At 45.1% G+C, this 13,686-nt stretch overlaps 1 pseudogene; it reads right to left on the bottom strand.

Moving 5' to 3' along the window:
• Positions 1-707: 707 nt before the first annotated feature.
• On the bottom strand, positions 708-13,567 carry LOC125343000 (annotated as a pseudogene).
• Between the last annotated feature and the right edge of the window lie 119 nt (positions 13,568-13,686).

Here is a 13,686-nt window from a genome sequence, read left to right as displayed (position 1 = left end):
CCTCAGGGACAGCACTTGACTTGAGTTCAAGTCCTAGAACCAACACACACACACACACACACACACACACACACACACACACACACACACACACACACAATGTGTATTTGGGTTTTTGTTGTTGTAAATAGGCAAAATCTTCCCCTGTCTCCCTTTCTGTTCAGTGCTAACTAGGACTGATACACACACACAAACACACACACACAATGTGTATTGGGGGTTTTGTTGTTGTAAATAGGCAAAGTCTTCCCCTCTCTCCCTTCCTGTGCAATGCTAACTAGGACTCACACACACACACACACACAATGTGTATGTGTGTTGTTGTGGTAGTTGGAGTTGTTAATAGGTCAAGTCTTTTCTCCTCCCTCCTGTTTTGCAGTGCTATGGATGGAGCTAGGGCTTCAGCATGCTAGCCAAATTCTCAACTGCTGGGCCTCATTCCCTGCCCCCTTCTCTCTTTCCAATGTTAAATCCTTTTGAAAAGTCATTATGAAGTCACCTCTCTGTTCACTATGGTGGTACACATCTGCAATCCTAGCACTCAACAGGCTAAGGCAGCAAGACTGTGATTTGGAATCAAGCCTGGGTTACATAGTGAGACCATCTCAACAACAAAAAATAATGTTACCTTCTAAATTATGTTGAATGTCCATCTTGAATTTCAGGTCAAATCCTCAAGTGCTTAAAATTCATCCCCTCTGAGGACCCTATGCTAGAGACAGTAGAACAGAAGATTGGGAATCAGAGGAAGGGGCTAATGGGAGGTCCATCTTCTAAGAGCAAGTAAAATCAGTGTGGGCTGCTGAAGTGGAGATGCTCTCAAAGGTGTGCTCAGGCTTCATTTCACCAAAGACTTTGGATTCTTTTTTTTTCTTTCTGTCCTTTGTACTAGGGATGAACCCAGTGTCTCTGGCATGCTAAAGCAGTACATTACTGCAGGCCTCCTGCCAGAGACTTTGCAATCTCTCTGGTGTGATTCAAAAAGTGAGACACCCAGCTGCTAAGAATTTTGGCATTGAAATGAGTGGGCTGAATTGTTTTTAAAGAATTAAATAGCCAGACACTGGTGGCTCATGCCTCTATTGCTATCTAACTCAGGAGACTGAGATCTGAGGGTCACAGTTCAAAGCCAGCACAGTCAGGAAAGTCCAAGAGACTCTTATCTCCAATTGACCACCAGAAAACCGGAAGTGGTGCTGTGGCTCAAAGTGGTAGAGCACTAGCCTTGAGCAATAAAAGCTCAGGGACAGTGCCTAGGCCCTGAGTTTAAACCCCATTACTGACATTAAAAAAAAAAAAGAACCATTATTCTATGCAGAAAAATGAAGGGAAATTGAAGTCATCATATTGAGTGACATAAGCCAAGCTCAATAAGACAAATATTTTTTAACTCATGTGGAATCATCACCTGATTTAAAGGGAGGAAGATTTTGAGAGGAATCAGTGAAAGGGAGGCGGGGAAAGGGAAAACATAGTGAACAGTATAAATACTCTCCAAGTACACTACAAGTATAAAGTAGCACAATGGAATCCACTAAAAACCAATTAAAGAGTGGGACAATGGCAAGGAATCCATGACTCATGCCTGTAAATCCTACCTGCTTTGGAGGCTGAGATCAGGAAGTTCTTAGTTCAAGGCCAGAGTGTTCAGAAAAGGCCACTAATCAAAATCTTTTTATTTCTTAATTTGTGCCAGTACTGGGGGCTTGAACTCAGGGCCTAGACACCCTATGCCTGAGGTTGTGTGTGTGTGTGTGTGTTTCTCAATGCTAACATTCCACCACTTGAGCTATAGCTCTACTTCCAGTGTTTTGGGTGTTAAATTGTAGATAAGACTCTCATGAACTTTGCTGCCTAGGCTGGCTTCAAACTATATTCAGATCTCAGCTTCCTGATTAGCTAGAATTACAGATACTAGCCACCAGCACCCTGCCAAGGGCTATGTTGGGTTGGTTTTGTTTGGTTTTGTTTTTTGGTAGTGAAAGCTTTTATTTTAATTTACTATACATATTTATGTTTTATCAAGTTATTAAGTAGATGCAATGCCCTCTGTTGGTTTAGTTTACTCTTCAGTTACCATTTTCCAAGATTCTTTTATTTATTATTTTTTTTGCCATTCCTGGGCCTTGGACTCAGGGCATGAGCACCGTCCCTGGTTTCTTTTTGCTCAAGGCTAGCACTCTGCCACTTAAGCCACAGCGCCACTTCTGGCTATTTTCTATGTATGTGGTGCTGGGAAATCGAACCCAGGGCTTCATGTATACGAGTCAAGCACTCTTGCTACTAGGACATGTTCCCAGCCCTTCCAAGATTCTTAAGTGGGTGGGTAAAGACAGACCCTGGAACCTTCGTATAAGAGGTGACTGAGAGGCTGGGGATATAGCCTAGTGGCAAGAGTGCCTGCCTCGGATACACGAGGCCCTAGGTTCGATTCCCCAGCACCACATATACAGAAAACGGCCAGAAGTGGCGCTGTGGCTCAAGTGGCAGAGTGCTAGCCTTGAGCGGGAAGAAGCCAGGGACAGTGCTCAGGCCCTGAGTCCAAGGCCCAAGACTGGCAAAAAAAAAAAAAAAAAAAAAAAGAGGTGACTGAGAGCGCTAAAGATTGTGATCTGCAGACACTTCATACTGGAAACAAGTGCTTGTTCTTGGAATAAGAGGGCCCTCAGTCACTTCAATGAATTTGCCAATTCTGTGCAGCTTGACTATTCTCTCAGGGTTCTCAGATGCCTTCTCTTCTTTGAAGTCTATTTTGCATTTGTTGTGTTGAAATATTTCTAATGTCACTTTTGCTTCAACTTCCAGAGTTTCAAGTGGAAGATCTTTATATATTAACGTATATGCGACTTTTGTGAAGGGAAGTAGGTGCTCTTTGGTTGGCATTCAGTTTCTTATCCAAAACTACATCATAGCAGAAGGCGCTAGCGATTACAGGAACTTCCCGGGCTCTGACCAAGCTGGCCACATACTCATCTTTGAATGAATGCCCTATTACACAGTCCTTTATCATAGCACAATAACGCCAATAGGCTTTATTCACTTCTTGAGGATCACGATCTTTGAAAGTAAGAAAATTTCTCAGGGGCTGGGAATATGGCCTAGTGGTGCTTGCCTCATATACATGAAACCCTGGGTGCGCTTCCTCAGCACCACATATATAGAGAAAAAGCCAGAAGTGTCGCTGTGGCTCAAGTGGTAGAGTGCTAGCCTTGAGCAAAAAGAAGCCAGGGACAGTGCTCAGGCCCTGATTTCAAGCCCTAAGACATGCAAAAAACAAAACAAATAAGAAAATTTCTCAGAACTTGCTCAAAGGCTTATACTGTTGTGCCAAGTCGCAAGACCACCACCAAGAAGACCACCGAGACTCAGACATTCCGAAATGCAAAAGCAAGGCAAGGCATTATTTAAGCGAGCTGCAACTCGGGCCTCGTCCTACCCACCGACACAGCAGAGGTTAGGAGGGAGCCTCAAGCTGTGATTACACAGGGCTTATAAAGGCAAAGAACAAGGTTACAACAATCAGGTGTTCAAGCAAGCAAGATTAGGACACAGGTACAAATCTGATTGGCTCAGGGTTCGATTCTAAAATGGGGTTCACGTGGTAAAATGGGGTTCACGTGGTAAAATGGGGCCTGACTTCAAAGTCTGGCCCTTCATTTCCTCCTTTTTCTTTTTGGTACCTTGGGAGCCAATCATGGCTCCATTCTGTCCATTTCAATGGCTTGCATGTCTAGGGGATGATATAGAGGTAAGGCATGGGCCAGTAGGGCCCAAAGTAGTATCTGAAAATAACTCTGGTCCCTCGGTTTTAAAGGGGGGCTGATGGGTGAAGATCATCCATCTTCTGTAACTTCTTCAGGCTGACTCAGGAGCGTTGACCTTACCTAGCCAGAAACCTATAACCTTACCAAGGGACTGCAGGATTACTGCAAACTGAAAATTAACTTTCAGCTATACAGACTTACCATTAGCTATATAGTGTTTAGTATCCAAATGTAAGCAACAAAATAATACATAAACTTCTCAGCTGTGCTCTAAGGGTCGGGTGGCTATACCCGTATTCCTGAGCAAGCCCAAAACTACCTAAAATAAGGGGGTCACCTCCCTTTGGAGTGAGCTGCCAAAATAACATTAAAACATTAGCCTGGGTAGCAAGGAAAGAAGGCAAAAAGAAAATTATAACAATATTCAGTCTAACTTTCTTTTCTTGAGGCGAAGGCGAAGCAGCTGAGTTGGGTGCTTGGAGACCTCCCATCCACCACGGTAGTCATCGTCCAGGGCAAAAGGTTCAGCTGGCCTGGCATGGGAGCAATGGACCCAAGTGGTGATGCCATCTACCTTAAAGGTGGTGGGAGTAGTCAGTAGCACCACATAGGGTCCCTTCCATCGTGGTTCTAAGGATTTGGGGTTATGCCTCCGGACGAACACCCAGTCCCCTGGTCTGAATAAATGGGGGGTTGGGACAGAAGTGGAATCATATAATGCCTTAAGTTGGGGCCACATTTTCTTATGCACGAGCTGCAAATAATCAAGTTTACACAAAAATTCAGTATCATCCAAATTAGCAAGCAATTCAGTCTGAAGGCTAGGGATAATGGGCGGGGGATACCCATACATTATTTCAAAAGGAGTAAAGCCAAGCTGATAGGGAGAATTTCTTACTCTAAGCAGAACAAAAGGAAGGAGTGACACCCAATCTGCGCCAGTCTCTAAGGCCAATTTAGTTAAGGTCTCTTTTAGAGTCCGATTCATTCTACCTGTCCTGAACTCTGGGGTCTATAAGCACAATGCAATTTCCAATCCGTCCCCACTGCAGAGGCTATTCCCTGACTTACTTTTGAGATGAAAGCCGGTCCATTGTCAGACCCAATGGTGGATGGGAAGCCATACCTGGGTAGGATTTCTTCCAGGATCTTTGTAGCCACTATATTCGCAGTCTCATGCTTTGTTAGATAGGCTTCCACCCATCCTGAAAAGGTATCTACAAAAACTAGCAAATATTTGTATCCAAATTTTCCAGGTTTGATTTCTGTGAAATCTACTTCCCAATATATGCCTGGCCTATCCCCACAGAGGCGAGCTCCTTTAGTCATGCTTTGTTGATTGGGGGCATTGGTAAGCTGACAGGCCTTGCACTTTTTAACAATATCTTCAATAAGTTGATTTCCTTGTCTAATTTTCACTTTGGAGTGTCGGAGCAAGTCCTGCATTTTTCGGGTTCCCATGTGAGAAGCTCAGTGGATTCTCTTAAGGATCCCCTTACCCAGCCCTTGTGGCAAGGTAAGTTTCCCTTCACAAGTTTTCCACCAGTCATTGTTTCCTTCTCTGTGCAAGGGTTTTGTGGGCCATGGGAATTTTCTTTATCCACTCCAAGGCTTCTTGGGAATACTGGGGCACAGGAGGCAAAGCTCATGGCCCTGGGTCTACTAAAGTCTGTTCCCAGGAACTCTGACTTGTCTGGCTGATTTAGGCACAGAGATTTTTAGCACAGGCTATGTGCATCTGACAGCCAACGCTTGCTCTCCTGACTGGCTGGGGAACTGATCTCTGATGACCTAAAAAGTTACCTTTGCAGGCCTTTAACAGATCTCAATAAAGACACAATCTCAGGTCTACAAGCTTTCTTTCCTAAACAGATGTATCAGCTTAAAATTCTCACTGCCAGTCAGAGCTTTGAGTAAATGCGGGGGGTTGAGATTTTAATCTATCCTCTCATTTGACAAACTTACCCTGACTAACCACTATCAAAGATGACTGGAAAGTTCCTGCCCAGGAGACAGACACGGGCATTAGAAAGGCATGCTTATGAACTATTCTTCTAGGACTTCCCGGCTTTGATTAACTTTTGAAAGGCCAAACAGGAGTGACTCTAGGATCTGACACCATCTCTGCCATCCAAGCATTGGCTTACTGCCTCTGGATGCTCCATCACTTTTGTCCCAGAAGGAGTGACTTTTCACTGGACTTGGACTCAGGGCCTGAGCGCTGTCCCTCAGCTCTCCAGCTCAAGACTAGCACCCTACCACTTTTGAGCTCCACACCACTCTGTTCCCAGCACTCTGCTGGCTGATTAGAGACAAGTCTCTCACGGGGACCTTTCTCTGCCCAAGCTGGCTTCGAACCTCAGATTTCAGATCAGTGACTCTTACAAGAGGCCACTTTACTCCAATTAGAAGCAACAAGGTAGTCCACACAGAAGTAGTTTTTAAGCATGCTCTCTTACCTGGAACTTATTAAGGGTCAGTATTAGATCTCGACAAACTTGTAGGAATCACCTGTGCTTCTCTGTGGGCCTGCTGGAAACTGTTACAAAAAACCTACAAAGAAGCTGGAATGGCAATTAAAATTTTGGTAGCCATAATTCTCCTTTTCTCACTTTGCAATAATTATTTAGGACAATTTTACTTCCAAATTTCTTATCTAGAAATGTATTCTTGATTTCAAAAGCCTTTTTAACACTAACACAACACTTTAGCTTTTATCTGCATCGGAAAAACTGAAGCTCACAGGCATTCTGAAACCAGGTGCCGCCCTTTGCCTACGAGCTGTTTCAAAAGAGCCTCTTTTTTTTTCTTCAGTCCCAGTTACTGCATAGCATGAAGACCTTTGAATTTTTCCTTAATGCAAGAATTACAATTGGAAATACTTATCCATTCAGCTTTCCAATATATTAGTGAGAAACATTGGCCCATTTTGCCATTTCTTCCTACATACATAGAGTTAATGAGAGTTTACTTCTATCCCCATTAGTTTAGTATATATATGTCCTTTTAAATCCAAATTTCTGACACTTAGCTCTGATTTTTTTTTTAATTTTAATTAAAGAACCCTGAGAAATCCTTTAAAGCATTTGGTAATGCCCAAACTTGATGACCCTTTGAATTTAAACTTAAACTTAGTTTTGCATCATACTGCAGTCTTGAACATGTTCACACTCACACATGCACACACACATATATTTTCAAAAGATCTTAAAGTGTGCAGAATAAGCATCGGCCATACATTAAGACAAAAACCTTTAACAAATGATTTTAGCATTCTCCAGCCTCATTTTCCATGGCTTGATAGTTTTAGTAAAACATTTTTAGTCTTAGTAAAACATTTTAGCACACCAAACAATTTTCTGCTTAAGAAGGCTGTGTGGGGGTCCCCCTAGAGTTCTTTTTTTGTGGACACTCTCACTGATTGACTGATTGTGAGCTGTCACCTGTACATCTTTCCAGTGAGATAAAGTCAAGTCCAGGGGAGTGGAAGGAACGTTCCCCATCATCCGTTTGTCAGGCACAGCGCAAGAAAGAAACACACAAAAATAATCACAGGCACAAAGACCAGACAACACTTACAGACAGACTTAGGGTGCCGCGGCTTACAGGTTCTACTGTGTCTCTCCTGCCCCTGTGAGGGGGCAGACCACACAGTTTTGAGGCTCTCTCTCTCCCGTTCCTGTGTAGGAGCGGACCAGACAACCCCAAATATAGAGTGGACTGGACGGGCACCCATTACAAGGGCCTCCCAGTCCAGTCCTTCAGGTTCAGGATGGTAGTGGGAAGCCTGAGCCCCCTGTGAGCCTCCTCCAGGATGCCCATACAAGCGTGTCCACTCCGGCTGGTCCTTCACTACCTACAGGTTCAGATTCGGGCGGCTGGCCAAAACAGAAAACAAAACTACAAATCACACAGACACAGACACACAGAATGAACAGCGCTATTTTTTACCTTCGGAGTCTGGGGTCTCGGGGGTCTCTGGGGCCATCCCGGACGAGACGAAACCCCAAATGTTGTGCCAAGTCGCGAAACCACCACCAAGAAGACCACCGAGACTCAGACATTCCGAAATGCAAAAGCAAGGCAAGGCTTTATTTAAGCGAGCTGCAACTCGGGCCTCGTCCTACCCACCGACACAGTGGAGGTTAGGAGGGAGCCTCGAGCTGAGATTACACAGGGCTTATAAAGGCAAAGAACAAGGTAACAACAATCAGGTGTTCAAGCAAGCAAGATTAGGACACAGGTACAAATCTGATTGGCTCAGGGTTCGATTCTCAAATGGGGTTCATGTGGTAAAATGGGGTTCACGTGGTAAAATGGGGCCTGACTTCAAAGTCTGGCCCTTCAATACATGTCCAAAAGTTGTCCATCCACAAGAGCCAGAAGGGATTTCTTTCAGTACCACCCACTTAAATCTAGGAATTTGAAACCGATTGATGATCTAAATGCATGGCACAACTGTAAGGAATTGAAATGGTTTTGTTTATCATGAAGACAGTATCCAGGTCCATTTTCCCAACATGTTTAACTTCAGTCTTTTCAGTTCTGGGAGTCAATGATAACTTCCTGTTTTTCTCTTTATTAACAGCTCATTCCTCATTTCTGTCAGTTCCACAAGTGACAGCTGAGTAGCTAGTGAAGTTGCTATAAACCTGCAGCTGGCCACTCCTAAGAGAGCAGCCTGCCACAGCAACAGCGCCCATCTCCAGGGCAGCCCAGGGAAGCCCAATGGCCATGTTTTATTCTGTAACCCAGGTGTTGACCACTGTGTTTTGTTTGTTTTGTTTTTTGTTTTTTGCCAGTCCTGGGCCTTGGACTCAGGGCCTGAGCACTGTCCCTGGCTTCTTTTTGCTCAAGGCTAGCACTCTACCACTTGAGCCACAGCATCATTTCCAGCTTTTTCTATATATGTGGAGCTGAGGAATCAAACCCAGGGCTTCATGTATATGAGGCAAGCACTTTACCACTAGGCCATACTCCCAGCCCTGACCACTGTATTTTATCCATAGCTTCCCTTGAAATACTTGAAGAAGAAATAACAGAGTGGGGGCTGGGGATATGGCCTAGTGGCAAGAGTGCTTGCCTTGTATACATGAGGCCCTGGGTTCGATTCCCCAGCACCACATATACAGAAAACGGCCATAAGTGGCGCTGTGGCTCAAGTGGCAGAGTGCTAGCATTGAGCAAAAAGAAGCCAGGGACAGTGCTCAGACCCTGAGTCCAAGGCCCAGGACTGGCCAAAAAAAAAAAAAAGAAAAAAGAAATAACAGAGTGAACAAAGGGGTGGATTTTTTTTTTTTTTTGGTCAGTTGCGGGGCTTGGACTCTGGGCCTGGGCACTGTCCCTGAGCTCTTTTGCTTAAGCTATTGCTCTACCACTTGAGCCACAGCACCACTTCCAGTTTTCTGGGGATTAATTGAAGATAAAAGTCTCACAGACTTTCCTGCTCGGGCTGGCTTTGAACCATCATCCTCAGATCTCAGCCTCCTAAGTAGCTAGGATTACAGGCATGAGCTACTGGCACCCAGCTAGGATTATAGGTGTGAGCTACTGGCACCAAGATAAAAGGATGGTTTTGGATTCTATAGTGTCTGAAGTCTCAGAGGAAGGCAAAACCAGTTAGGAAGAAACATTCTATAGGGGGAGTAGAAGAGATATTTCCCAATGATGTATTTGGAAATATGAAATACAGTCAAAAAGCATACCTCAAAATTTTCTTTTCTTTCTTTTTTTCTGTGCCAGTCCTGGGGCTTAAACTCCCAGCCTGGTCACAGCCCCCGAGCTTTACCTTTCAAAGTTAGCACTTAGTCACTTGAATCACAGCACCACTTCTACTTTTTCTGAGTAGTTTATTGGAGATAAGAGTGTCACAAACTGGGCTGGGAATGTGGCCTAGTGGTAGAATGCTTGCCTAGCATTCATGAAGCCCTGGGTTCGATTCCTCAGCCCCACATACATAGAAAAAGCCAGAAATGGCACTGTGGCTAAAGTGGTAGAGTGCTAGCCTTGAGCAAAAGAAGCCAGGGACATTGATCTGGCCCTGAGTTCAAGCTCCAGTGAGGTGCCAGACTTTGAAGTCAGGCCCCACCACGTGAACCCCATTTTAGAATCGAACCCTGAGCCAATCAGATTTGTACCTGTGTTCTAATCTCGCTTGCACAGCTGATTGTTGTAACCTGTTCTTTGCCTTTATAAGCCCTGTGTAATCACAGCTCGGGGCTTCCTCCTAACCTCCGCTGTGTCGGTGGGTAGGATGAGGCCCGAGTTGGCAGCTCGTTAAATAAAGCCTTGCCTTGCTTTTGCATTTCGGAGTGTCTGAATCTCGGTGGTCTTCTTGGGGGTGGTCTTGCGACTTGGCACAACATTTGGGGGCTCGTCCGGGATAGCCCCAGAGACCCCGAGATCCCAGACTCCGAAGGTAAGAAAACAGCCCTGTTCATTTGTCTTGTCCTGTAATTTGTCTGTTTGTCTGTTTTGCTTTTGCTTATAAAAGCTAAAGTGTTGTGTTAGTGTTAGAAAGGCTTTGGAAATCAAGAATACATTTCTAGATAAGAAATTTGGAAGTAAAATTGTCCTAAATAATTATTGCAAAGTGAGAAAAGGAGAATTATGGCTACCAAAATGTTTAATTGCCATTCCAGCTTCTTTGTAGGATTTTTGTAACAGTTTCCAGCAGGCCCACAGAGAAGCACAGGTGATTCCTACAAGTTTGTCAAGATCTAATACTGACCCTTAATAAGTTCCAGGTAAGAGCATGCTTAAAAACTACTTCTGTGTGGACCACCTTGTTGCTTATAATTGGAGTAGAGTGGCCCCTTATAAGACTCATTGATCTGAATCTGCGGTTCGAAGCCAGCCCGGGCAAAGAAAGGTCCCTGTGAGAGACTTGTCTCTAATCAGCCAGCAGAGTGCTGGGAACGGAGTGGTGTGGAGCTCAAAAGTGGTACGGTGCTAGTCTTGAGCTGGAGAGCTGAGGGACAGCACTCAGGCCCTGAGTCCAAGTTGAAAGTCACTCCTCCTGGGACAAAAGTGATGGAGCATCCAGAGGCAGTAAGCCGCTGCTTGGATGGCAGAGATGGTGTCAGATCCTAGAGTCACTACTGTTGGCCTTTCAAAAGTTAAAGCCGGGAAGTCCTAGAAGAATAGTTCATAAGCATGCCTTTCCAATGCCCATGTCTGTCTACTGGGCAGGAATTTGCCAGTCATCTGTGATAATGGTTAGTAATGGTAAGTTTGTCAAATGAAAGGATAGCACTGGGGACAGATTGGAAATTGCATTGTGCTTATAGACCCCAGAGTTCAGGACAGGTAAAGAATGAATCGGACTCTAAAAGAGACCTTAACTAAACTGGCCTTAGAGACTGGCGCAGACTGGGTGTCACTCCTTCCTTTTGCTCTGCTTAGAGTAAGAAATTCTCCCTATCAGCTTGGCTTTACTCCTTTTGAAATAATGTATATAATTCTGCTTCTGTCCCTACCCCCCCCCCCCATTTATTCAGACCAGGGGACTGAAATCCTAAGAACCACGGTGGAAGGGACCCTAGACGGCATCGCCACTTGGGTTCATTGCTTCCACGCCAGGCCAGCTGACCCCTTTGCACTGGATGACAACTACCGTGATGGAACATGGGAGGTCTCCAAGCACCCAACTCAGCCGCTTTGCCTTCGTCTCAAGACTGAGACTAAGGTTATAGGTTCCTGGCTAGGTAAGGTCTACGCCCCTGAGTCAGCCTGAAGAAGTTACAGAAGATGGATGATCTTCACCCATCAGCCCCCCTTTAAAATCAAGGGACCAGAGTTGTTTTGGGGAAGATGAGGCAGGATAAACTAGAGGCATGCAAAACAGAAGTACAGAGACTATTCTTGTAAGAAATGGTGACAGGCCCTTTGGTTACTACATTGGGCCCTACTGGCCCATGCCTTACCTCTATATCATCCCCTAGACATGCAGCCATTGAAATGGACAGAATGGAGCCATGATTGGCTCCCAAGGTACCAAAAAGAAAAAGGGGGAAATGAGGTGCCAGACTTTGAAGTCAGGCCCCACCACGTGAACCCCATTTTAGAATCGAACCCTGAGCCAATCAGATTTGTACCTGTGTTCTAATCTCGCTTGCACAGCTGATTGTTGTAACCTTGTTCTTTGCCTTTATAAGCCCTGTGTAATCACAGCTCGGGGCTTCCTCCTAACCTCCGCTGTGTCGGTGGGTAGGATGAGGCCTGAGTTGGCAGCTCGTTAAATAAAGCCTTGCCTTGCTTTTGCATTTCGGAGTGTCTGAATCTCGGTGGTCTTCTTGGGGGTGGTCTTGCGACTTGGCACAACACCAGAAAAAAAAAAGTGTCATAGACTTTCCTTCCCTGGCTGGCTTTGAACCGTGATCCTCAGATCTCAGCCTCCTGAGTAGCTAGGGTCACGGGCATGAGAATGAAACCATTAGTGATTCCCCTCTGCTGTCCCCTTCAGGTCAGAATCAGATGTGTCCTTATTAGGACTCCAGACCTTATTCTCAAATCTTCCAACTGTCATCCAAACTTTTCCAAAATCTGGTTTTATATCAAGGTTGACCAGAAAGAGAACCAGTAAAGTGTATCTCAAAGTATTTATTGTCAGGAAATAGCTTATAACACTTGGGAACTGGCTAAGCAAGTTTGAAATCTGAGAGGCTATTAAGAAGGGCAACAATCCCATTAATGAAGCTGCAGTCCCCTGGTGGAATTTCTTTTCCTCAGGGAAACCTCGTTTCTGCCCTTAAGGCCTTTTGATGGATGGGATAAGCTCACCAAGATCAACTAGGAAATTCTCTTTTAAATTCAGCTGTCATAGATGCTAATCACATCACATGATACCTCCACAGCACCACCTTCATCTGTTCTGTTTCTTTTTTTTTTTTTTTTTTTGCCAGTCCTGGGCCTTGGACTCAGGGCCTGAGCACTGTCCCTGGCTTCTTCTCGCTCAAGGCTAGCACTCTGCCGCTTGAGCCACAGCACTGCTTCTGGCGGTTTTCTGTATATGTGGTGCTGGGGAATCGAACCTAGGGCCTCGTGTATCCGAGGCAGGCACTCTTGCCACTAGGCCATATCCCCAGCCCCTGTTCTGTTTCTTCATTCTGGTTTACTTCAGATGGAGCTCACGCTATAGCCTAGGCTGGGCTGGAACTCTGATCTTCCTCCTCAGCCTCCTAAGTGATTAGATTACAGGTGTGTACCACCATCTAAATCTTCGTTTGATTCAATAACTAGAACCGGGGCTGGGAATATGGCCTAGTGGCAAGAGTGCTTGGGGCCCTGGGTTCGATTCCTCAGCACCACATATACAGAAAATGGCCAGAAGTGGCGCTGTGGCTCAAGTGGCAGAGTGCTAGCCTTGAGCGAGAAGAAGCCAGGGACAGTGCTCAGGCCCTGAGTTCACGGCCTAGGACTGGCCAAAAACAAACAAACAAAAAAAAAAAAAACAATAACTAGAACCACAGGCAGGCAAAGCTGATATATAAAATTCAAGCATGGCTGGGAATATGGCCTAGTGGCAAGAGTGTATACATGAAGCCCTGGGTTCAATTCCCCAGCACCACATATATAGAAAATGTCCAGAAGTGGTGCTGTGGCTCAAGTGGCAGAGTGTTAGCCTTGAGCAAAAAGAAGTCAAGGACAGTGCTCAGGCCCTGAGTCCAAGCCCCAGGACTGGCCAAAAAAAAAATAATAATAATAATAAAATAAAATTCAAGCATCACAAACTTCTACTAGGCCTCCTTGCCTGAGCTCGCAACACCCCCCATCCTTTACCCCAGCTCATCCTGTACCCGCATTTCCCTGTCCTGACCTTTGCAAAAGTTCTTCTCTGTATTTTGCAAGTCCAGGTTGCATCCTTGGTGTGTGTGGGGGGAATGGGGGTTGAGTGCAAGCATGTGTGCATGAGTGCCTAGGC

This window comes from Perognathus longimembris, chromosome 28, assembly GCF_023159225.1.
Source record: "Perognathus longimembris pacificus isolate PPM17 chromosome 28, ASM2315922v1, whole genome shotgun sequence".
Taxonomy (NCBI): Eukaryota; Metazoa; Chordata; class Mammalia; order Rodentia; family Heteromyidae; genus Perognathus; species Perognathus longimembris.
Note: the sequence above shows the minus strand (reverse complement) of the source record. Positions and strands in the feature narration are given on the sequence as shown.